At 40.0% G+C, this 25623-nt stretch overlaps 1 pseudogene; it reads left to right on the top strand.

Annotated features, from left to right (window-relative positions):
* The first annotated feature begins 8660 nt into the window (after positions 1-8660).
* On the top strand, positions 8661-9649 carry LOC110561250 (AKT-interacting protein-like; annotated as a pseudogene).
* The last annotated feature ends 15974 nt before the right edge of the window (positions 9650-25623 follow it).

The following is a 25623-nucleotide window of genomic DNA, read 5'->3' as shown; positions in this document are numbered from 1 at the left end:
TCCCTCCTTCTCCTACATCCCTCTCCCAGTCCACTGATAGGAAAGTTCCTCCTCCCCTTCCATCTGACACTAGCCTATCAGGTCTCATCAGGACTGGCTGCATTGTCTTACTCTGTGGCGTGGTAAGGCTGCTCCCCCCTCAGGAGGAGGTGATCAAAGAGCCAGCTCCTGAGTTCATGTCACAGACAGTCCCTGTTCTCATTACTAGGAACCCTCTTGGACACTGAGCTGTCATGGGCTACATCTGTGCCCATGCATGGTTATCTCATGGTCCTTGTTTGGTGTATTAGTATCAGAAAAGACCCCTGGGCCCAGATTATTTTGGTTCTGTTGTTCTCCTTGTCTAGCTCCTGTTCCCTCAGGTCTTTCTATCTCCCCCTTCTCTCATAAGATTCCCTGCACTCTGCCAAAAGTTTGAATCTGAGCATCTGCTTTGATACCCTGCTGGGTAAAGTCTTCCACAGGCCCTGTAGTATACTCTTGTCCTGTTCCCTGTTTTCGCCCTTTTCCGATGTCTATCCTGTTTGCCTTTGTGAATGAGGATTAGGCATCTTACCCAGGGTCATCCTTCTTGATTAGCTTCTTTAGGTGTATAGATTTTAGTATGATTATCCTATATTATATACCTAATATTCACTTATCAGTAAGTATATAACGTGTGTCTTTCTGCTTCTGGGATACCTCACTCAGGGTGATCTTCTCTAGTTCCCACCATTTACCTGCACATTTCATGATTTCCTTGTTTTTTTTTTTTTCTGAGTAGATTTCCTCCAATATGGCATACAATATAAAACTACCTAGAAACATAGAATGAGACTTGCACTTGCCAAGAATATTCCATAAAGCAATAGCTAGTCCATGGGAGTCTATTGCCTATCTAAGCAAACGCCACATGACTTCAAAGAGCAGTTAGTCCTACAAGAGTATGGCAGCTTAAGACTGGCATCATTCATTTTTATGTGAAAAAAAAATGCATTGTGTCACTGGCTTAGATACAAATGCCTGTCACTGAAATGGCATAGTGTGGTAAGATGCCTGTCCTTCAGAGATAAAGTCAAAAGTCCTGGATGGATGGTCTTAAACAGTCAAGTGTTGAGAAAGCACTTGAAATGTAAGTATCTTTACAAGAAAATCTACTGGAACAAAATGCAAACACGAATTCAAGAGTAACACTAGTAAATGCAGTGCTCAGAAAAAGCCTCCGCTGTTGCTTTTAGGGATTGCTAAGGGCTAATACATCTGTTTTTCATTTCTGTGATCAACGTTTTTCCTCTTGTCATTGAATGTAAAATGATTAGGAATTATCCTTTGTCAGCTAGGTTTGGCGTCAGCACTCTCTTCCACTCTTTTTCTTTTCTCTCTCAAAAAACATTCAATTAAAATATAATTACATTGCTTTCCGCATCCCTTTTCTTCCTGCAATCCCGCCCACATGTACAAATAATATATAAATAAAATCTGTTCAGTCCATTTTTGTTCCTTGTGTGTATATAACTTCAGAGATGACCACTTTGTATTTGATAGTCAAATTAAGCAGCACATCTCTTGAAGAAATGGATTCTCCTCTCTCAGCTATCATTACTAGCCTGTAGCTCTATCTCAGGGTAGGAACTGTGAGATTTCCCTGTTCCATGTCAGCTTTTCTATTGTTATTGTTATTGTTCTTAAAGCATTTACTTTTATCATGACTGAAGAAGAGTGGGGAAAGCAGTTAATTATGTCATTCAGCAAAAGAAAAAAATGAGAATCATTATTTGTTTCTTTTTTTTTTTTTCCAATGCAGTTTATTCAGGAACATTGAACAATCCTCGGACCCCGGGGAAAGCCAGCCCACAGCTTAAATAGCCTCTGGGTAGCCAACCTCAGCGTGCCACGGGGGCAATGCAGATAGGTCCACATACATGGAAGCAAGCCAGATCCTCGGCCAGAGCCAAATGTGGAGTTGTTCGTGACAGAGAGCACTCACCATCGGGAAGGTGGAAGGCGGAAACCAGCTCCATCTTTAAGGCATAGCATTCCGCAGCTCTCTACAGTTCCCCCTTTTTGTTTTAGACGCATCAGGCAAGAGTAGAGGTCTGATCTCTGATATTAGAAATAAATTGGGACTTTGTACAGATGTTCATTTAGGTGTCATCCACCCAAAGAGCATCAGACCGTCCGATACCTTTTTCTCAGAGGCGGGACCTGGGGCATCAACCCGCATGCAATCAGACATGCTCTTCTCTGGGTCCGAAGCGGCTGACCCTGAGTGCAGTGCTTAGCCTCGCATCCTGAGCGTATCATTTTAGCTTTTTATGGTATCCAACCATGCTTGGGGAGAATGTCCTGCTTCAATGGCTGTAAAGGCCTGAATGATCATGGCTGCATCACACTGTTGTGAGACTCTAATCTTGCATATATACCACAGGCAAACCAAGGAGACCAACACCAGAAGGCCTGCTAACACTCCCATGCCCGCCCATTCCTTCCGATGATTCATGGCTGCAGCAATCCATGTTGATAATCCTGTGGCTAGTCCTGCGTCCACTCCGGTAGAATTTACTGTGACAATGGCCACTCTCAGCTGCTCCATCGTAGTATCGAATTCTCCAGTCCAATTACCTAAAATATAGCTCGACAATTGTTTAGACAGATTTGCAGCGCAGGAAAAATTCTCATGTTGTATGCTAGTGACACAAAGTCCAGCATACTTTCATTGACAGCCAGGTTGAGCGATTTGCCATAGGGTATCAATTTGCTCCTGCAAGAGGTCAATCCTCTGATTGAACACCATCAAGCTTCCTTTTAGTTGAGCATTAATTCCTTTATGTACAACTAAGGCATGAGCTACATTGGCTAAATGATTATTCAGGGTCTGAGCAATCTGTCCAGTATGACTCATGGCTAATGCCCTGGTGGTAGCTCCAACAGCCGTCAATGAGATGGTAGTAACAATGGTGGCTGTAGTTCCAAGATCCCTTTTCTGTCTGAAGAGAGTCATAGCGTGAGGGGCATCAATGGGCATAGGCACCCAGTGAGGCATTATTTGTTTCTTAAAAAAACAAAAAATAGCCTATTCTGAACAACAAACAGGAGTGCTTTGGAATAATATTTGTTTTCTTTATGATATAATTATCTAAAATTATAACAAAATAAAGGATGCTCTGCGATATATAGAGTATTTAAATGTTTTGTTAGTGCAATAGTTCATTGAATTGAAGTGTTATATTTGAAATGTCATATTTTCTGGTAATCTCTATGGATAGTATATAGCTTTCTTTGAAATTCTTCAGGGAATATATAAAAGTGACTAAGACAGAAGATACAATAACACAAGTAGAACCACTTCCCATAAGTCACTTGTGCTGCCCACATTACAAATATTAACATATTTACTATTCCAGGATGCTTCTCAGAGGTTATCTCTATTTATCTCATGTTATAGATAAGAAAACTCAAGTTCAGAAAGGTTAGCAATTCACATTGATAGAGTTTATTGATATAAAATATAGATTTAAACCAAGGTTGATATGTTTCAAAGCACTTGTTTTTGCTATTTTAGACTGTATTCATTCCGATGTTAACATATTACATTATCCAACACGAGTCCCTTTATAAAGGACGAACTTCTGATTCTGCCCTGTCCCTAATATTTACTTGGCTAATAAACACACATTATGCACTTTCTCTATGCTAGTTGCCAGGCAGTGGTTTGAGGATAGAGGATGGGAATTACAGTCTCTAGAAGTAGAGAGTATTTAATGGCAGGTGCAAGAAGGTAGGTGTAGGAGAAAAACACCTGTGAATGTAATTGCCCGAAGAGAAGCTGACAGCGGCTGCCAAAACCACATCTTAAAAAACGGTGAAAGGAACTCACAGGGCAAGGGAGTATGCTATGAATAATTATCACAATTTTGAATAAACACTAACCACCTGGAAAGACAAAAGTTGAAGAAGATAGAGTGCTAGAAAGGTTGGAAGTGAAGCATGGCTTGTCTCTTTATGAACTATGAAGATCTGAACAATCATCAACCCTTCCTGTGTTTGTCTCCTGAGCTAAAAACAATAAAAATATTAAGGCCATTTATTTCATAAAGCCAGAACAGTATACTTCTGTAAGCTGTTTTTTGTTTTTGTTTTTGTTTTGGTATATCCCTAAACCTCACATGTTGAAACCAATCACCAGTTATTAGCTGACGCTTTGCCCCATCCCTAAATAGCTGTAAGATACACCTGCCACTGTGATTAAAATTCAATGTATGGGTTATTTTAGAAGAGGAAAGTTAATGAACTGTATCATAGAGTTGATGGAGCTACCAGGACATAACAACAATAAAAATAAACTAAGATGAAGAAAATTAATGTAAGACTGAAGGAGGGTAAGAAGGAAGGTCTCAATATGTTCTGTGTTCAGAATAAGAAGATGAAGGCACAGTGTAAGAAATATCAATATGGCCATGAACAGCTTTGGATATAGCTAAAGACAGACCAACAGGTAGAAGATGCCTGCCAGATTAGGAGAGAGAGAACATGTTTTATTTCAAGACCTCTTTCTTAGTTCACAACTCCTGGCTGTCTTACTCAAGTTTCTCCAGAAAAATACAGTCAACAGGATATGTGTAGAGATTTAAAGAGATTCATTATGGGAATTGACTCACGTGTAAGAAGGCCAAGCAGTCCCACTGTATGATATGTGTACACTACATATTCGGGAACTCCATGGCATAATTCAGCCTGGGTCTGAAGTTCTGAAAGCCAAAGGATCCTGTGGTGCAGGGACTTTCCTGTTTAAGAACACAAGGAGAAAGATGCTTCAACTGAATGAGGCAGATAAATCCTACAAGAATTGTAGGACATCAACCCATATTAATACAGGAGACATTTCACAGTCTACCAAGTCAAAGGCTGATACCTTCAAAAAATGCTCTTGAAACACACTCAGAAATTATTCTTTCTGGGCACCCCGTGACCCAGGCAAACTTATAAATTAATCATTATGGCAGAGAAGTGCTTTATCCGGTTAGTAATTATGGCAGGAGGGTATTGGACTAGTTGGGTGTGGTAGCTCACTTCTTTAAACCCAGTAGTAGAGAGGCAAAAACAGGTGGATCTCTGTGGATTCCAGGCTGGCTTGGTCTACATAGTGAGAACTTGTCTTAAAACAAGGAAAGGAAGACATGGAGAGAGGAAGAAAGAGAGAGGGGGTCACTGGACATACTCAATAAAAAATCCATCTGTCTCTCTATTTCTCCAGATTGAAACTAACCTGTCTATAAAGCTGATCTCTCTGTCCAATGATATGAGGAAATGGGAATTCACATCCCTTGGAGGAATGATAAACGGGCACCATTGCATTAGAAAGCAACTCTGCCAGTATTAATATATTCTAGATGGGATAATGTAAGCTATTTACCTCTGCACCAGGAGTTCTCCTCTAGAATTAGATAAAATCTCACAGCAGTCTCTCACACATGAATAAAAATATTATATTAAGAACACTGATCACAACACTTGGGAAAACTCCCACAGGCCTATCAATAGGCATATGGTATAGCCATACAATAAAATGCTATGTGATATTAATATTCATTATATACATTGATTTGTATCAATATTTATAAAAATGTAAAAATGACACATTGAATTAAATATCATGCCATTAGCCAAATTTTGTTAAGATACTCTCCATATTTAAAGTTATATTTAGTTCATGGCTATGTACACATGTGATAAAAGTTATTAATTTGTACATAAAGGGCATCTTCATGACTGGGGTGATGATTGCTTCTGGAAATAGAGAAGGACCAGTTAATTTTGAAGTAGACTCATTTCCTCGTCTAAACATACTTCCCATTTCATCCTTGAAGGGAAGCCTTTCTGGTCCCACCCACCCTTATCTTCTACAATGGAATACAGGCACTCCTGGAGGCAGTCACACTTGCTTCTGCTCTCCCTCGTACCCTCTCCTACACATCTCTCCAGAGAGAAGCTGTTTAATACCAGGGGATGAATGCTTGCCTTCTCGCCCCAGCCTTCTGCTTCTGAAGGCTTCACCTGTGCCACATGCTTCTGACATGATTACCAGTGAGTGGTGGGGTGAGTCTGCTCAGGAGGGTAGAGAGATGGTAGGAAAACCTTTTGGCTCCTGGTCCAGTTTATCTCTGCTATCATTCCTTACATACAGTTTCATTGTTTCATTCCCTTCTTCTCGTTTGAATTCTTCAATTAGCTTTTCAGTACTTGGAATCAGAAAACCCCTAGCAGTGAGTCCTCTAAAACATCAAGATCACCTATGCTGAAAAGTACAGGATTTGCCATCCTAAATACATATCTAAGAGGGATTAAGATATAGTTAATAAGTATAATATTTTTATAACTTAATCATTAGTACATGAAATATTATATGATCAGTAATATTAAATATGCCAATCTCCATGTTAGTTTTTAATATTTCTAGATCTAGACAAACTTCAGTGGCAAACCACTGTGAACCTCATTGTGGGAGGTCACTAAGGGTAAACCACTTAAAAGAAAGTCACCGAAGTTGACTATCATGGAGTAATCTGGTCCCACATCTATTGAGCTTCTGTAGCAACGAAGCCTGAGATTTCACGCTTCTTTGAGTCCCAGCCTGTGGGGAAATCCCTGATTATGAAATAAAGGGCACTTGGGGTTTATCATTAAGTCACCAACAGCTCTTTGGGAAGCCAGTGGAAAGACAAACAGCTGCTCTTCTTTTCATGCATGTTAATCCCTCTTATGATGGCCTGAAAGCTCTTTCATAGAAGAGCACACATCAGGCCAAGTAATTTCATGTTAGAAAATAATTGGGTTTTATAATTCCCCTCTCTCGTTTAAGGCAACATAACACCCAGGAGGTGTTTGTGGGTCGCAGTATAGGCCCTGGCAATTTTGCGAGGGGGTTAAGATGCATTACAGGGCTTTCATTTTTAAACACCAGTATAAAGGGTGAAACAAAAAAAAAGAAAATATTCAAAATAACCATCGGTTTTGTGGAGATGCATACAAGGACTATTTTGTTGGTTTGCAGAGCATTCTGAGTCTCTAGACCCTTCCCATGTTAAAATGAAATGGGAAAACTGTTTTACGTGTAGTAATGTTTTCTCAAGTGCTAAAATAAAGTGTGTGTTAGATTTTCCTGGCAGTTGCAATTGCTAATTTTCTGTGCATCTAGAATGTGCTAACAGGTCAACCACAGCAACAATGAGTATGGATTTTTTTCCTTCAATATTCCAGCTTCTATAAAATTTCAACAGTAAACTTCTGTTTCACTCCTTTAAAGACAAAATGAGCAACACCCTTCATCACTTATCACAAGGGCTATTCCATCAGAAAGTGGAGGAGAAGCCATTGCCGTCATTGAGGCCGATGGGAGCCACTTCTGTAAACTGTATACAGATAGATCCTTCCTAGGCTTGTGCCACCTGGTTACCCTCTCCCAGTCACCTATTTCCCTTCCCATCTCTTCCGGCAGCTTTCATTGTCTCCTCAAGCATTTCACCTTCACCCTTCTTTACAAGCTCTGCACTTCTTGCTCCATCATTCATTCATTCATTCAACAAACATTCTAACATGCCGTTAGACATGTTCTGTGCTTCATGGAACACTAGCGCAGTCCCCAAGCACCCATGGTGTTAAGCAGTAGTTTTCTTGCCTGCCTGGTGCTATAAAATGTTGCCAGTGGGGCTGGAGACATGGCTAAGCAGTTAAGAGCAGCAGTTGACAACCGACCCTTACTCCAGTTCCAGGGGGATCCAGTACGCTCTTCTGGCCTCTGCAGCCACCAGGTACACACACAGTGTGCAAGCAAACATGCAGGCCACACGCTTATACACATAAAATAAAAACTAATAATTTTTTAAAACTTATCATTATAACCAGCTGAAAAAAATCTAAAAACACAAACTTACACAAACAGGTGTAGCAAAAAAAATGTTCACTCTAGGAAAAACATAGTGTCTGTCTAACACATCTACATTTCTGTGCTCTTTCTCTCCATGTCTGTGTTAGTTCTCAATTTCTATTTGAATTGTCTCCCTGTGGCCCTTTGATGATATGCACATTTTCTTGAAGATCAAGGCTTAGCTCCTCAGAAACTGTGATTCATAAGGAAGATGCAGCTTGTCCCTCCGCAACTATACATCAGACATAAGGCTAAGCTCTTTATCGTGCTTAACCAGATGCTTAGCTGGGTGATAAAAACCCTTAGAATATAGAAATCCATATATTTCTAATTGTTAGAATTAATGTTCATGGCTTACATAGCAGTAAGAAAACACTGAATAGCCTTGTAGAAATATCTTTGTCTCTTTGCCCTTGGACAGCGGGATAGATACATTTTGGGGTTTTGAGGCAGGGCCTCTATACAGCCCTGGCATTCCTGAAACTCACATTGCAAACCAGGCCGGCCTTAAACTCACTGAGATCCGCTAGGCCCTGTCTCCTGACTGCTGGGAGGATTAAAAGTGAGTGCCTCCAGCCCCTGGGTGAGGAATATTTTTAAACAAGTAAGTACTGACTTAAAAAAAATCAGTTCGCTTTGGTCCACAATAAGATGCCTCAAAGAAAATAAAAATACGGCAACAGGGGCCCGGCTGCACTATGGCCCCCGGTGGCGCTCGGCCTCCAGAGCTGCACAACAAGGTGTCCAGACAGCACGAATGCTTTGGACAGAAGAGGGATGGCATGACACTGAAGTTCTTTGTTTGGAGTTCGCATTAGGAACCCTTTTTGGAGCAGGCTCTGTGCGCAAACGAGCTGAAGGTGAAGAGAAAACATTAGCAGAGGATGTGAAAACACCAGCCCTGCACGAACTGAGCCTGAGAAACAGCTGCCTTCTACTCCCCCCACCAAAAAAACAACAACAAAAAAAAAACCCCAAAAAAACTCTGTCCCATGACAAAGCCTATACCGCCTGCCCCGGCAGGGCAGTAAACAAATGGCACCCGCCCTTCTTACGACCCACCCTTCTATCTGGAATAGTCTCTTCTTGCAGAATTCACAAGGGCAGTGAAGCAGGAGCTGCGGGGCATCTCTGTGCACCGTCTTATCGGCCTGCACCCGTGTGGTTCGGAGTGATATTTATACCTCAGAGGCTGTATCAGGTTTACGGCGGGTATTCCGTATAAATACGCAGATGGCGACTGTCCACGCTTGCTCTTGGACGTTCCCCTCTTCCACCCGCTAGCTGATCCCACCTCAGTGAACTGGATGTGAAGAGAGCAGCATTCTCAAAGCAGAGGCAGGTGTTGATGAACACAAGGAGAGTCTTCTGCAAGACGGACACAAGCCCCCTGAAGCCAGAGGCTGCAGGACTGTGTGGAAAAGACAGCTTTTCAAAGGTAAAGAGGTTGACAGTGTTTAAAAGTAGGTACTGCTCGTTTGTTTGACCAAGCGAAGACAGAAGAGCCCTACGCGGTTAGCTTTTCCCCATGGAACCCTTCTGTACGTGGTGAATGAAGCCAGAGAGAGGATGCTGACTCAGAAAAAGCCTGACAGACAGCCGGTTCATGCTGCTGGCCTGTCATGGAGAAAGCCTGGCCCAGAAGAGCCTTTCAGTGAAAGGAGAGCAAACAGCAGCAGCCTTAGCGATGGTGGCTGTGGTGTGCCATGCGCAGGTTCTATCAGCTGGTTACGCAGCCCCGCTTGAGTCATGCGTCACTTCTGTCCCGAACATCGGCCTGGATCTAGGTCAAGTACTCCAAATTTGGGGGGACCTTGAGGCTTGAGCATTTATCGGAGTACGGTAGAGGTGAGTTGTGTTTACTGAAACTAACGGAGCAGAGAGAAGTGCGCACTTTGGGAGAGTCTGCAGGTGGTGGCTTCAGCTGTACGCATGCTAGGCCCAGGGTGCGGAGCACAGACCCCAGAGTGCAGCGCTTTCAAGTAGAAGCCCGGCTTTCTGGCTTCAGCCTGCGGACGTGCCGTAAACGTCTCTCTCAGAAGCTTAAGGAAAGTAGGCAGAACCAGGATGCTTGTTCATAAGGGTGTTTGTTTGTTTGTTTGTTTGTTTAAGGCAAAGTACCCTATTTCTATGGCAGGGGAAAGAAAAAAATGTTCAAACGATTTCTATTGAAGTCTGGTATTTAAATGGCAAATGACCAATGTGTTAGGAGAGATGAAACAAACCAATAAATGATTGTCGTTTATGCAGGAAACCAATGCCCTTTTTCAACATAAGTAAACAGAGACTAATTTATAAGTGCTTTATTGAAAAATACACATATTTTCATTTAAAATTAGCTGTACCTAGAGAATTTTTGAGTACTTGCATAGCACTGCTCTAGTGGACAGCGCAAGGTGGTAGGTTTTAGCCTGTTTCCTTCAGAGCAGTATGACCTTACCTAGTAATTCTGTTTATAATGATCCAATTTACAATTTAATTTTCTCCTTAGGATTATTCATCCAATTTAAAAACAACTGGACAATAATGATTAATAAAGATATGTGTAGATATTCAAAAAATTAAATAAAAACATAAATTTTAGGCTATGTACACAGGTTAAGAATAATTATAAATTTAGAAATCATATATATTTATATATTCTATATATAAATATAATTACACAAATATGATTATATATTATATATAAGTATAAGATATGTGGTAATCTGGATTTAGCTTAGCTTTAGAATGATTACTTAGCACATTCAGGGTTCTAGTTTGGATTCCCAGAAGAGAAAACCATATAACACAGACTATATAAAGTATTCTAAAATTCCATTCTTAAAGCATAGATAATCCAACTGAAAAGAAAGAAAAACATACAAAAAAGTAATTCGGGGGATGAATCAATCCCACTTTGATAAGAAATAAATAAAAGGATGTGTGATGACATAAATTATGTGGGAGGGGCCTTTGATTCTTAGCTATATCCTCATATCACACAGATGGCAAATTTTTTTTTTCAGATGGCAAATTTTAAGACTGAAGATTGCAATTGGAAAAAAAATTACATTACCTTTCAAAGTTTAATAATCATACATCTGAGGCTCAGCAATTATACCTTAGGAGGTAGCCAATAAGAAGTTTGAGTAAAGACAGTATAACAAAAGAACTTTAAGTGAAGGACAGCAAGGGTATCCAAAATGAGATGTCAGTAACATTCATTTGTCACCGTAGCAAGCCTGGAGCCAGATTCTGTCTCTAGGTAGATCTAGGTTTCTTTAAAGAACAGTAAGTGAGCAAATTATTCACAATGTGGAAATGAGACAACTGTCACACTTAAAATTTATAACATGCAACGATTTCAAAATGTCAGAAAAATTAAAACAGGTTTTAAAAATGAGTATCAAATGATCAAAAGAGGACATAACTATTTCTTAAATACAATGTCTATCTAATCATAGTAAACGAGCAGAATCGAGGCAGCGTTTGCTTACATAGTGTAGATGGAGGAAGGACAGGTGAGAGAATTAGTAGATCGCATCAGCTATGGGAAGTGGTGTGCTTAAGAATGCTTACTGTGTTATTCCAAATGATTAAGTTAATGAAAGGGGTTCGTGAATTTATCAAGTGAAGAAACTGTGTCACGACTCTAGAATCTGCATTCCAACCATCCTGCCTCTCCGAACGAACACACAAAATCCACAGTATCTTTAGGACTAAGAGACTCTAAAACACTAGACAAAACAAAGAAATAGGAGATCGCAAACTAAAGAAGATGTAGGTAAATTGGGAAGGTTGTTTATAATTTTCTAAGGTAAATCAGATAGCGTTTTACCAGTCCTAGGCATATATCAGGATTTCTGACAGTCTCTGTCTATCTCTCTCTGTGTGTCTCTGTCTGTCTCTTTCTCTGTCTGTCTCTCTTCCTCTACTTCTCTCCCTCTATCTCTTCCTCACCCTGTTCCTCGCCCTCATCCTCTCACTCTTCATCTCAAAATCCAGCTCTATCTTGCTGTTTATATCTCTCTCATATTGAAGATGAACATAGAGCCTTCAGCACTATAGACAAGCACTTTCCCAGTCCTCTTTATACTTTGTATTTTAAGACATGACTTCACTAAGTTGTTCCAAATAGACTTGAAGTCGTGCTGTAGCTGAGGTCAGACTTAAACTCGTGTGGTGGCTGGGGCTGGCCTTGAACTTCTGATTTTTTTTTTTTTTTTTTTTTTGCCGCAGTCTTTCATTAATCTCATCTCATTAATCAGTATCATAACTGAGATTACAGGCTTGTGCCACCAGGCTTGACACACTACCTCTTTGAATCCTTGCTACTGGAAATGTGCATCTCCAGGATCCATGTAAAAGCTGGGCACACCATGTCTGTAATTCTAGTGCTTCTACATGTATGATGGAAGAAGAAACCCCGAATTTGGCAGCTGCCTAGGTAGCAGCATAGAACCCTAACTCCAACACGTGAAAAGAGAGGACTGACATGCAGCATTGTCCTCTAGCATTGGCAAACATACACACATATCACACACACACACACACACACACACACACACACACATACACGGCGGTGCAGGGAGAAAGAAGAGATTTAAAAATAAACACGTGCATACAAACACCATAGCCCATTACTTCTAAGTACATACTGAATCAGTCACATGTAAGAACTATTACTGTCCTATTTTATTTTTAATCTTGACATTAGTGAAATACAAACCTTTAAGTTTCTCTACTTATCTTCTTACCAAAAACTAATATGATGATTTAGTAGCACAAAATCCTGACATTAAAAAGATCAGCCTTTGAAGTGTTTTAAAGCATTTGCTTTCTGATTTGCAAGAGGAGAGCAGTTAATATAACAGTCGTATTTTCAACCGTTCCCTTGAATAATGATGAGTTGAGAAAGTCTTAATGTTAGTCCATTCAGGGAGAGCTGCCCTGATCTGCTGTGTCTTTTTCACCTAGTCCATGGTGACATGTCAGGCAGGCCTATAGCTTTCTGATAACTTTAATAATCTAATTTTGTGTCACTGCATCTTTCAGGCATAAATAGGTGTATTGGTCTACACTAAAGCTTCCTCTCCACCTCTCTAGCTCTATGCTGTCATCTACCCACAGCTACAAACTAACCTCATTTGTGGACAATTATGTGAGAAAAGGCATTGAGATACATTGTCCCAAGGATGCTAGCCATCTATCAAGTCAGGAGTTATGTAATAATAAACTCCATGAATACACACATACACACACATGCATGCCTGAGTACACACATACACCTACGCACACACATGCATGTATGCACACACACATGCAGCCACACACAGAGAGATTGATAAGTAGATATAAAGTTAATCAGTGAAAAATGTTATTGTTGTAACATCTAAACAATTGTTGACTTTTAATAATATACATGTATGTTTCAACTGAACATCGTTTTCATAGTTTCCCTTTAATCGATGCAGATTTTCTTTTCTGAAACCCTACCTGGGGAAACTTTGAGCCCTGGTGTAAACCATTTCAAAAAACCTGACCAGGGGAAAGACAAAGATGATGGCTTAGCATTCCCAGAGACAACATAAAGTCAATATCTCAGTGTTCTGATCATTGTCACCAAGACCAGGACGCTTGTTCTAAACCACCGAGTCAGACAACAGGCATTATCTATCATCCAGCCACGTCCTCTGAAGGCTCTGACAGATACAGTGCAAATGTATGATGAATTTCTCAGTGGGTGTAGTTTAGCAGAAAAATGTCAGAGATATTTAATGACCTTCCAAATCAGGTCTGGAGAAATAAAGGCCTAAATAATTATACAAATCCCCAAATTTGTTATAAAATTGAACAGTTAATTTCTGCCAACCTCATTATTATATGTAAGACTCCTATTAGCTATTTTTAGATTTATTGCTATGTGTGAAAGAGACACTGCATAATTAAAATGATTAAAGTGTGTTCTTCAATCAGACAGGAGCATGGGTAGGTGACATACAATTTAACGGCTACTGACAAATATAGATAAAGAATTCTACAAGGTAAACTTCTGTGTACAATGTGCAAATTCATTACTTTGATAGGCTACCACACTGGTGTAAAGTTTTTTTTAAGAATGTGACAATTTCTTCTTGTGTGTATTATTGTTCGTTTTAATTTCTACTAACTTTTTACAAGGTCAGCTACATGTAAAGTTCAAGAAGAGAAAAACATTCCCTAACTTCATTTCTTTTCTGCCATGATACATCTTCTCATTCTCATTTTTGAAATACAGCATATAGAATTGGAAGTGCTCCTGTCCAGATGTCAAGATATCAGCCATATCACAAGCAGAAGTATACCTGTTGTTTTGTGAATTACTCCTCCTTGCTCTTTCTGTATTCTCTTGCCCCTCTGCTTCTAGTTTCACCAGCAAGAGAAAAAGAGAATTAAAGGAAAAAAATGAAATTTCTTTTTCAACTACTTATGAAGCTAGTGGAGTCTGTATTGGATATTGAGTGATCTTTCAGTGGCATATGCCAAAAATATCCTTCTCTGTGGGATCCGTGGCTTGTTTTCCATTGTGTTCTCTGCACAATTTTCTGCCATACTCAAAGTGATTATATATATATATATATATATATATATATATATATATATATATATATATGACGTGTGTATACATATATATTACACACATACTCAACTGCCAATATAAATAGCTAAATAAATAACACAGTTATCAGGCTAGCAACATGACTCAACCTGTTTCCATTCTTACTAACTTGGTTGCCAATTCTGGTGAAGTAGGTTCAATTGCCAGATCCCACATGTTGGAAGGAGAGAATGAAATCATGCAGTTGACCTTTAACCATCACACATGAGTTGTTGTATGTGTATTTACACACACACACACACACACACACACACACACATACACAGACAAATAAATACTTTTTAAAAAAATTAAGGCTATCTAAAGTGCTTTTAGGATTTTTTTTACACAGCTTTAAAAATGGTAAATGTTTCTTAGGTAGATGACTGAAAAGAAAAGTTATTTTTCTTTTCAAATGTCCATGAGCTGTTTTTAAGCAGTCCGTTCTTTGACCTGGCCCGGAGGTATCTAGAGAATTTATCCTGATATCTCCTCAAATGCAACACACAACTGCATCTATGATTAGTTTCCAGCTCCATTTCCAATTGTTCAGTGTATAGCTTGACATATCTTTGGAAATGTTCTCTCTGGAGTATTTTGTAAAGGAGAAAGGGGCACTGTAGCTTCCTGGTTTGTGCACAGATTGCTAACACCTGCTTTACAGGTCAATGACGATGTGGATCAGTGAGGCATGTTTTCAGAAGCAGAGGGAACATAGGGACACACGCAGAGAGGCACTGGAGAGCTTTCGTGTTCCTTCCTTAGATGCCGGAGACTTTTACAGAAATGTCATTTCTTCCCGGTTGACTTCCTTTAGGTTACAGGAAGAATTTTCTGTCATAGGTCAGCTGGTTTGGCTCATAGAGGGCTTCTGTTTGACTGCTCTTGCTCAGGACTCTAATTCCCATTTTCACAGAGGCAAACCCAGCACAATGGCTTCCTAACTATAGGTCAGCAGTTGGACCCAATGCCTTCTCTCTGCAGGTTCACTTTCTTTACCTTTACACTCTGTTGTACTTGGTTTCCTCTTCCAAAATTGTCTGTTATTTGTGTCTACAGAGAAATGTAAGAGAGTGAGAGTGTGTGTTTATGTATGAAAGAGAGAGAGAGAGAGAGAGAGAGAGAGAGAGAGAGAGAGAGAGAGAACAACAGGGCTTGCCTTCCCTTAGGCAAAGAGTGATAAAAAGTCATCCAAGTAAATGGGCCACTTAGAAGTGTTGAAGAATTAGGCAGTTGGGGCAGGGAATGAAGAAAGAAGGAAAAGAATATGCAATTCAAAATACTTAGAAGAGGCTTAGCCTGCTGAGGAGCATGTAAATAGCTCTGGATCCTACCACAGAGATATTATTATATCCATGTTTGCTGCTATTCTATTCATAATTGCAAGGGAACAGAATCAACTTAGCTTCCTACCAACAGAACATGGATAATGAGGAAAACACTCTGTGTGCATGTGTGTGCTCATGTGTGTATGTGTGGTGTGTATGTGTGCCTGTGCATATGTATGTGTGTGTGCAGGTATGTATGTGTGTGTACATTTACGTGCACATGTGTATATGTGTGTATGTGCATGTGTAACTATGTGTGCTCATGTGTGCATGTGTGTGCACATTGCAAGTGTGTGTATGTGTGTGTGGTGTGTTTATGTGCGTGTATCTGTGTGTTCATGTGTGTATACGTATGTGTGTCTGTGGGAGGTTGTGTGCATTTATATATGTGTGTATGTATGGGTATGTGTGTGCATGTGTATATGTGTGTTCATATGCTGTGTGTGTGCATACATGTATGTGCATGTATATTCCTGTGAATGTGTGTATATGAGTGTCTCTGTGGGGTGGGGGTGCATTGGTGTTTCTCTGTGTATGTGGTGTATGTGTGTGTGTGTGTGTGTAAGAGTCTCTGGAAGCAGAATAGTTACTTTTGAGCATAGTGTCTACATGATGGAGGTGCTGAGTAAGTAGTTCAGGACCACAAGCTGTTCATGGTATCACACATGTATAATCCCATGCAGGAGGCAGACGCAGGAAGATTGCCACTGGGATGAATAACAACATACTCCCTCAAAAATCCAAGTAGAAAGAGAGTAGAGAAGGAAGAAGGACAGACGGAAGAAAGGAAAGGAGAACAAAAGAAAGGACAGGGTGGGAGTTGAGAAAAGGACAATTTCTACAGACTTTCTTGACTCTTCCTAGAGGACATGTAACTTGGAGAACTGACCTTGGTGCAATCGTATTGGTTTCAGACAAAAGGACATATGCAGATACTGAACCCACAGAGGATTGCATACACCAAGGAGCAGGTGTTTAAATGACCCCCTGCTCAGGCATTAGTTTGACCGAGGTTTTGCCAGCTCTGTAAGAGATGCACTATCTTCTTGCATGGTCTTTGGTTGGAATATCAGTCTTAGAAAAGACTCCTGGGCCCAGATTATATTGTTCTGTTGCTCTCCTTGTGGAGCTCCAGTCCCTTCCAGGTCTTTCTATCTCCCCTTTCTTTCATAAGATTCCCTCAGGGGTTGGTGGTGCAGTCTTACCAGGCCACAGAGGAAGACAATGCAGCCAGTCCTGATGAGACCTGATAGGTTAGGGTCAGATGGAAGGAGAGGAAGACCTCCCCTATCAGTGGACCGGGGGAGGGGCATGGGAGGAAAAGAGGGAGGAAGGGCAGGATTGGGAGGGGATACAGGAGGGAGCTACAGCTGGGATACAAAGTGAATAAACTGTAATTTTTTAAAAAAGAGACAATGCAGCCACTCCTGATGAGATCTGATAGACTAAGATCAGAAGGAAGGAGAGGAGGATCTCCCTTATCAGTGGACTTGGGGAGGGGCATGCGTGAAGAAGGGGGTGGGAGGGTGGGACCGGGAGGAGAGGAAGGAAGGGCTTATGGGGGATACAAAGTGAATAAAGTATAATTAATAAAAATAAAAATAAAAAAGAAGAAAAAAGAGAGATACACTGTAACGTGTCTCATCCACATTGACCCTCTCTTTCAGTCACAGAAACTGACTCCTAGCTTGGTCACTCATGGCCACTACAGACTGCAATTACTGTGTTTGCAATTACCTTTAAAAACATTTTATGAGGTTGAAAGAGCAGATTTCTGTTCTTTCCTCTAAAGATAATTCACAGGGTGTGTCTACCGCAGAAGATAATGGAAAAGAACATCTTATTGTGCGTGCTTTTATAGAATGCTTAGAGTTATGGAGAGAATTTGGACCATGCCAATCAAAATCTGTTTTTGCTTATCAACCAATGGGGGCAACTGGTCATTTCTTCTCCCTTCTATCTGGATACACAGACATTTGTGTAGATGTGTAGATTTTGTCATCTACACAAGATTGTACAGGCATGCCACTGCCTAGCTGGTGTGGGTAAACATCTGTGTAGAGTGTCAGTGAGCAAGCACATGTCTTTTAGCGACTGAGGATGAGGTAAGAAATCTGTTGTTGCTATCATGACCATCTGTGCTCAGCGTTAGTTCACCGGGATGCTCCTGACAAGCCTATTCATGTCAGTGGATGTATTAGGAACACCTGAAGTCACTATTAAGATCTGAAACTACTCAAGACAAAGGTGAATAATTTTGGATACTCCTGCCTCTTGGAGATCTGACCCGTGTATCATCCTCTTTTTCTTTAGTCAAGGTTGATGATCCGATGGTTTGCTGATAATTTATTTGCCAGAAAACAATGTATATCTGGCAATTTACAGCTTTCCCTCTGAAGCCATACCAGGCTGAGTTAGGGAATGAAAGCAGTTCACAAATAAATTGATAAATTAAAGCTAGAATTTGCTTTTGTGATCCCAATCAGGGCACTATGTCTTTGCTGGCCCATGGGTGGACCTGCACATCTACAGAAAATTGAACAACCTATGTGAAAATGCTTCCTAGCCAATGTTTATATTAACCAAGGGGGTCTGCCTCAGTAAATTGGGACAACTTCCCCATATCTCTCTCCCATTTTATCATATTATTTACAGACAAAAACTCCTGAATTTTGAAAAAAAAATTCCCTAGTTATTCAGGGCATGGTTGGAGGAATCAAATGTGATATACAAGACAAGAAAAAAAAAACAGAAATTTTATTGGCTAGAAGAGAAGTTTTTAGAAGTAGTTCACCTTTAAAAAGTGTGCAGTAGGTCAAAAGCTTCTCAAAACAAAACACACTTACAGATAGGATTGCAGATCTTTTAAGGAAAGGTGATTAGAAAGATTTCCCTGGCTTTCAGATGTGAATGAGTCTAGAAAATTTTAGGCAGCTTGTAAATTCACATGTAACATGAACAAACCAGAGCTACACCCTCCCCCATTGTCTTGTCCAATTCTTTCTACTGAGCTGGATTTCAGTGGAGAGCACACGGTTTCTTTCTTGGTTGGCTGAGAGCAAGCCTTTCACAAATAACTGTGCCTCTGTCCACTCTGGAAGAAATCCACCTACCTTTGGCATCCAAAAGTTGGAGAGAAATGAAAAAATGAGATGAGGATTCATGGCTATTCCTTGGCTGTTTCAGCCCCAGCACCAAATTCTGGGGGGGAAAAAAATCTTCAAATGCTCCTATCCTCATATGATCTTTACCAGATGAAGGAACCGAAGCATGAATTTCAACTCCTAGAATTGTCAGGTGTCAACTCCTTGAACTGCCTGAGTTAGTAGGGAACTGTGCTCACAAACAACTGAGTGATAGGATAAGTTCTTGTGGCAAGAATGAGATCAAACACGATAAAACCCGTCCTCCGACATGATAAAACTTAGTGACGACAACTGGAAAGTGAGGCCTTAATACAAAAGTGAGCGTGACCCCAAACCACAGCAAGCCTCTGTGTAGGGAAATGTGTGGAGCTGTGCACGGAGGACAAGAGCAGAACCAAATTTGTGGTTGAGAGAATGAGTATGCAGAACAGTGATATTTGGGTTACAATTCAAACAATAGATGCTACTTTTTTTTCCTTTTTTTAATTTTAATTTTATTTTTAATTACACTTTATTTACTTTGTATCCCACCTCTAGTTCCCTCCCTCCTCCTCTCCCAATCCCTCCCATTCTTCCCCTTCTCCACGCATGCCCCTCCCCAAGTCCACTGGTAGGGGAGGGTTTCTTTTTCTTCCTTCTGATCCTAGTCTGTTAGGTTTCATGGTGCAGGGACTCTGGTTCTAATGAGGATAGTATTGCAAAAAGAGAAAGCAACACATGCGCTGGCCTCAGGGTAGGAGGATCCATGATGACTTGTGCAGAGGAAGGTTGTTCAGGTTAGAGAGCAATGAGTTGTAAACCATGACGTCACTATGGGAGGAAGATGGGCCCATTCTTCCAGGGTTTTTACAGACTTAGGAAAATGTTTTCGTGCAATGGCAAGCATCTGAATCATTTTAAGTTGGAAAGTTATAAAATCAGCTTGGATATCCATCAAAGATGATGCAGATACTTGCTGAAGTATTTCAACATGTGTGAATGCATTTCACAAAGCCAAGAGCATTATTGAGATGCCAAGTATATATAACTATTACAAAAAAATTCACTTAGCTCATAAAGAAACAGTTATTAAAACACAGGAGTAGATAGTACATTTTCAAAAAATACCACAAATGATGGAAAACCATTGTAATTATTTACAAAGCTAGAGTTTTGGCTCTTAATAGTGCAGATGGTTAAAAGGTGTTACAAGAACTGTCAGAGCAGAGGCAAGCAGAAGCATTTCCTTACAAGCATTTTCTGGGTCATTAGGAGACATCCCTTGGGGAAACTGATGTCAGCAATTGTCATTTGCTGCACTACTTCTTGTTATTTTCTGTCAGTAATTCACCATATGACCTTGATTCCATAGTTTGAACTTCATGGAACCATTCCCATTAGAAAATAAAATATGATAGTAGCTGGTTGATTCTTGGTTCTTCCATTCAAAATGCATGCATCTGTTGTCCATAAAATTGTTACATATGAAAACCTGATGGAAAATCATGTATGTGCATATGCCCTTTTTATATTTGTTTTCTTATGAATTGAAGGTCACAATTACATATTCATGACCATCTTTGCACTGGGCCATTTGATGTGTCACTCATGTGGTGTTTTGTTTTGTTTTCAAAGACACATTGTTTTTAGCACAGTCACAAGGTCTTTTGTTTTTTAATCGTCTAGGAAACAGTTAAGTGATGACTCTGCAATTTACCAGAATAAAATCTTCACATGTTCTAGAAAACATTGGCTAGCTCCACTGAAATAAACTCACTGTCAGTCTCCAGGTTTACCATCAAAGACATCCTTAAGAGAGAAAGAAAGAAAGAAAAAAAGAAAGAAAGAAAGAAAGAAAGAAAGAAAGAAGAAAGAAAGAAAGAAAGAAAGAAAGAAAGAAAGAAAGAAAGAAAGAGAGAGAGAAAGAGGAAAGGAAGAAAGAAAGAAAGAAAGAAAGAAAGAAAGAAAGAAAGAAAGAAAGAAAGAAAGAAAGAAAGAAAGACTCTACCTAGCAGGGCATTAAAGCAGTTGTTGAGACTCATAGCCAAACTTTGGGCAGAGTACAGGGAATCTTATGAAAGAAGGGGGAGATAGAAAAACCTGGAGGGGACAGGAGCTCCACAAGGAGAGCAACAGAACCAAGAAATCTAGGCCCAGGGGTCTTTTCTGAGACTGATACTCCAACCAAGGACCATGCATGGAGATAACCTAGGACCCCTGCACAGATGTAGCCCATGGCAGGTCAGTGTCCAAGTGGGTACCCTAGTAAGGGGGACAGGGGGTCTCTGACATGAACTCAGTGGCTGATTCTTTGATCACATCCCCCTGAGGAGGGGCAGCCTTACTAGGCTACAGAGGAAGACAGTGAAGCCAGTATTTATGAGACCTGATAGGCTAGGGTCAGATGGAACAGGAGGAGGACCTCCTCTATCAGTGGACTGGGAGAGAGGTATGGGTGGAGAAGAAGGAGAGAGGGTGGAATTGGGAGGGGACTAGGGAAGGGACTACAGTTGGGATAAAGTGAATAAGTTGCAATAAATAAAAAAAAATAAAAATAACCTTAGTCTACTTAAATACGAGTTCCTTCCCTACCTCTTTAAGGGGGCTTTTTCTGAAGAAACATCCGAATTCATTATTTACCTTAAGACATCACATATTTGTAACTTCCTTGGATCAGGCTCAGCTGAACTTAGGAATTACTGAAACTGATATGGATAGCTATGAATAGACAGAGATGGGCTCAAGCTCCAGTTTTCATTTGCAAGTCTTCCTGATAGAGTGAGCTGAGTGCGGATGGCACTCAAGCTCTGCTAGAAGCAGTTGTAGTTCCTACAGAAACAAAGAGTTTCTGCAAGTAAATAAGAAGTAAATCCAAGAGAGCTGTGTCATCACAGGACATAAAGTCCTCAGCAAGAAAATATAATGATTCAGGAGTCCCAAACTCCTGCCTCCTTTGCAACAGACTCTGAGTAACACCTTTGGGGTAAAAGAAGCAATAGGAAATTAAAGTTATCTGACATGGATACAGCTGTCAATCAAATAATAAAAACGCTGAAGCTTTGGATTCAGGCAGAACTGCATTAGTTCAGCCACTTTGTAGTCCTGATAATTATAGGCAGTTATGTAATGTCACATCTGTAAAGTAAAGATCATAGATACATTCCAATGAACTATTAAATTTTACCAAGGAGTGTAGAGCTCATTTTTAAAACTCTACTTTATTTGGGGTAGTTACACCTCTACCTCTGTTACCCCAATATCCCAACCCCAGGTAGGAGCGAGGTTAGTGGGCAGAGTGGGCAAAGACCAGTTTACTTCTCCCAGCTGTTTAGGGTTGCTGGGTCTCTGGGGGATAGACCAATTCCTGTCAACAGCAGAGGCAGTCAGCAGTCTCCTCCAAGCTGCTGCATTGAAACGTTTCTCTCAGTCTGCTCCAAACCGCCACACCATCCTTCTCCAGCATCTCCAAACTGTCACTGCCGTATGCCTACACCGCAGTACACCGGGCGTTCTCTTTCTGGACTCCCATATTTATAGCCTCAGAACCTTAGACCACGCCCCTCTACTCAACACATTAGGAAGGCCTGTGCCAGCTGGCAAAAGCCACGCCCCACATGGGACAATTAACCTCTGTGGTCAAACTAAAGCCCAACTAAAATCCCGCACTTGGGATTAAAACAAAAACGTATTTACATAACATAACTGAGTTTACAAAAAAAAAATTGAAACTTCCATTACAAAGAAGTTATTAATAAAGCCAATAGTATAGTGAGTCCTGAACAAGTATCATATGCAAAAGGTCATGATGTTGTTAGAATTTTTTAACGGTGATAACATTTGTGCCCATCTGCAGGCCAATGGCAATACAATACATGTGATAATACCTACAATTAATAAATATTAATCAATATATAAATTATTATGCTATAGCAGGAAACCAAAACCATTTTTAGATGTATAAAGAAAAAAATTCTTCCTTTTAAATTACAGTTTTTATTTATTATGTGCATGTGTGTTGGCGTACATGTGATTAGAAGATATTTTGAAAGAATCTGTTTCCACGGTGTAGGCCCTGGGGATTGAACTAAGGCCAACAGACTCCAGCAAAAGTACCTTCACCCACAGAGTAAAGGTACTTCACTCTCCAAACCATCTCTCCAAACCAAAGATAGAAAATGTCTTTTAAGAAATCCACCAGTGAATTGTGAAATGGTAAACGTTGCTTAGTAAGAGTTTTCTTCTGCTGATTGGAGAAGTAGCCTGGTCTTCTTTGATGTCTAGCCTCTTCACATATTAATCTCATTTTCCAATGATTATCTGCTCATGTATAGAATGTAAAGCATATATGAAGAATCGGGGGCTGGAGAGATGGCTCAGCTGTTAAAGGCTCGGCTCACAACCATAAATAAAGAATTGGGGCCGTGAAGATAGCTCGAAGGATAAAACTTGAAGGGCTACTTCAATTGTTAGGACCATTGTTCATATTGTTCAAGGAGAGAACCAATACAAAGTGTCCTGTGTACACTCATATGCACTACCCCCCCACACACTACATAATAATCTTTTAAAGAAGTGTAATACATTGTGTTGATACTTTGCTACAAATATTCCCATTTAAAAAGTCCTCGGTGCTAAGAATGAAATGGCAGTGTGTACTGTACCCATTAATTACTGACTATATAAAATAATTTACAATGTCAAGAGGTAAACAAACCAGGTATAGTGGTACTCAAAAATCAGAAAAATCGTAAGTTTGAGGTCAGCATGGAACATGTGCTCTTCCCACATACCTTAAAAATCATCCTTATTTATCTACAACTAAAACCAAACTTACTTTGAGACATTTGTTAATTGCAGCCAACAAGCTATCAATATGGTAGAAAACTTAAAACCCACACAGGCTAGTTGATGCATAATTAACATACAATGTCCAGCTGATAAATACGCATATATGCATACAGAGAATGCTTCTGTCTGTGCAAGCTGAGTTCTTAGTTAAAAGAAAATAGTTTTTCTGGCAGTGCAAGTTTTCAAAGGCAAGAATCCAAGCACCATCTGGGACTTCTGGCTTATCGCTCATAGTTAACATAATTACATAGGTGAGACCAAAAATCTGTACAATATGGTACTGAATTTCTCATAACTGTGTTCTTAAAACTCTTCATGTCTGTAGAAATGAGAACTCTATCCTCAAATGTCATATGAGAGTATAATGTGTGCTCATGCTGAGTCTGATTTCATGAAGGATATGAATCTCAGTCCATCTATAAGGAGTGCACAGAAATATTTGTGATTGCGCACAAATGGTCTTTAACTTGAGAATTCTAATAAAAGGAAAAACAATATTTACCACTTACACATTTCCAAGTAACTGTATTTCCTGCTTTGGGAACAATCCTGAGATGCAGATGTCATCTAAAAGGAAAAGAACCCGAGCACAGGAACTAAAGCTACCAAGTGTTCCCTAAAGTGCATAACTGTTGGGCTGTGGGTCTGCACAATCTCCTGAGGGCTATACCTCCCAGTTCTCCAGTTTCCCTACTACAAACTGTTTTTCTCATGATGAAATAATTATATATTTTATTTAGAAAAATCCATTTCACATACTTCTCATATGTTACATTACTGGTTTCTGTTTTAATGACAAAGACTTACTTTGTTGTACTTTTTCTGGGAATGAAGTTTGGTTTTCTGTTATCTTCAAACTATCACTAGGTATCTTATTTTACTCAGGGTCCTCCTTCTTGCTTAGTTTCTTTAGGTGTACAGATTTTAGTATGATTATCCTATATTATATGTCTAATATCCACTTATAAGTGAGTGCATACCATGTGTGTATACAGTGCTTCTGAGACTGATATTCTAACCAAGAACCATTCATGGACATAACCTAGAACCCCTACACAGACGTAGCCCATGGCATCTCAGTGTCCAAGTAGGTTCCCTAGTAAGGGGAACAGGGGCTGTCTCTGACATGAACTGATTGGCCTGCTCTTTGATCACCTCCCTCTGGGGAGGTGCAGCCTTACCAAGCCACAGAGGAAGACAAAGACAATGCATCCAGTCCTGATGAGACTAGGATCAGATGGAAGGGGAGGAGGACCTCCCCTATCAGTGGACTAGAGAGAGGTATGGGTGGAGAAAAGGGAGGGAGGGTGAAATTGGGAGGCGGCTACAGTTGGGATACAAAGTGAAGAAACTGTAATTAATAATAAAAAAAATCTCAGCACATTCCCAATTAACTTCCAGGCATTTTTATGATGAATGATCAACCAGCCTGAAGACCATTGCACACATAAAGAAAAATTTGTAGCCATGCAAGGTTACAGCAATATTACCTTGAAATATATTGGGTTTTCATATGTTTATAGTCTCAAAATAATCAGAAGTAAGATCAAGGGATCAGAATCTATTCTGAATTGGGTACTGCTGTTTCTGAGATGGGAATATAAGTAAAATTTATTTTCTTAGTCTCTTGGGGGTTTGGTTTAAAAAAAAGTCTTAAACTGGTTGCATAAGAGAGACAGGAATATAAAATATCTTGGTATAACTCTAAACAAGCAAGTGAAATACCTGTATGACAAGGACCTCAAGTCTTAGAAGAAAGAAATTAAAGAAGATTTTAGAAGATGGAAAGGTCTCCCATGC

This window comes from Meriones unguiculatus, chromosome 15 (assembly GCF_030254825.1).
Source record: "Meriones unguiculatus strain TT.TT164.6M chromosome 15, Bangor_MerUng_6.1, whole genome shotgun sequence".
Classification (NCBI taxonomy): Eukaryota; Metazoa; Chordata; class Mammalia; order Rodentia; family Muridae; genus Meriones; species Meriones unguiculatus.
The sequence above is the reverse complement of the archived record's forward strand: the minus strand, read 5'-3'. Positions and strand labels throughout refer to the sequence as shown.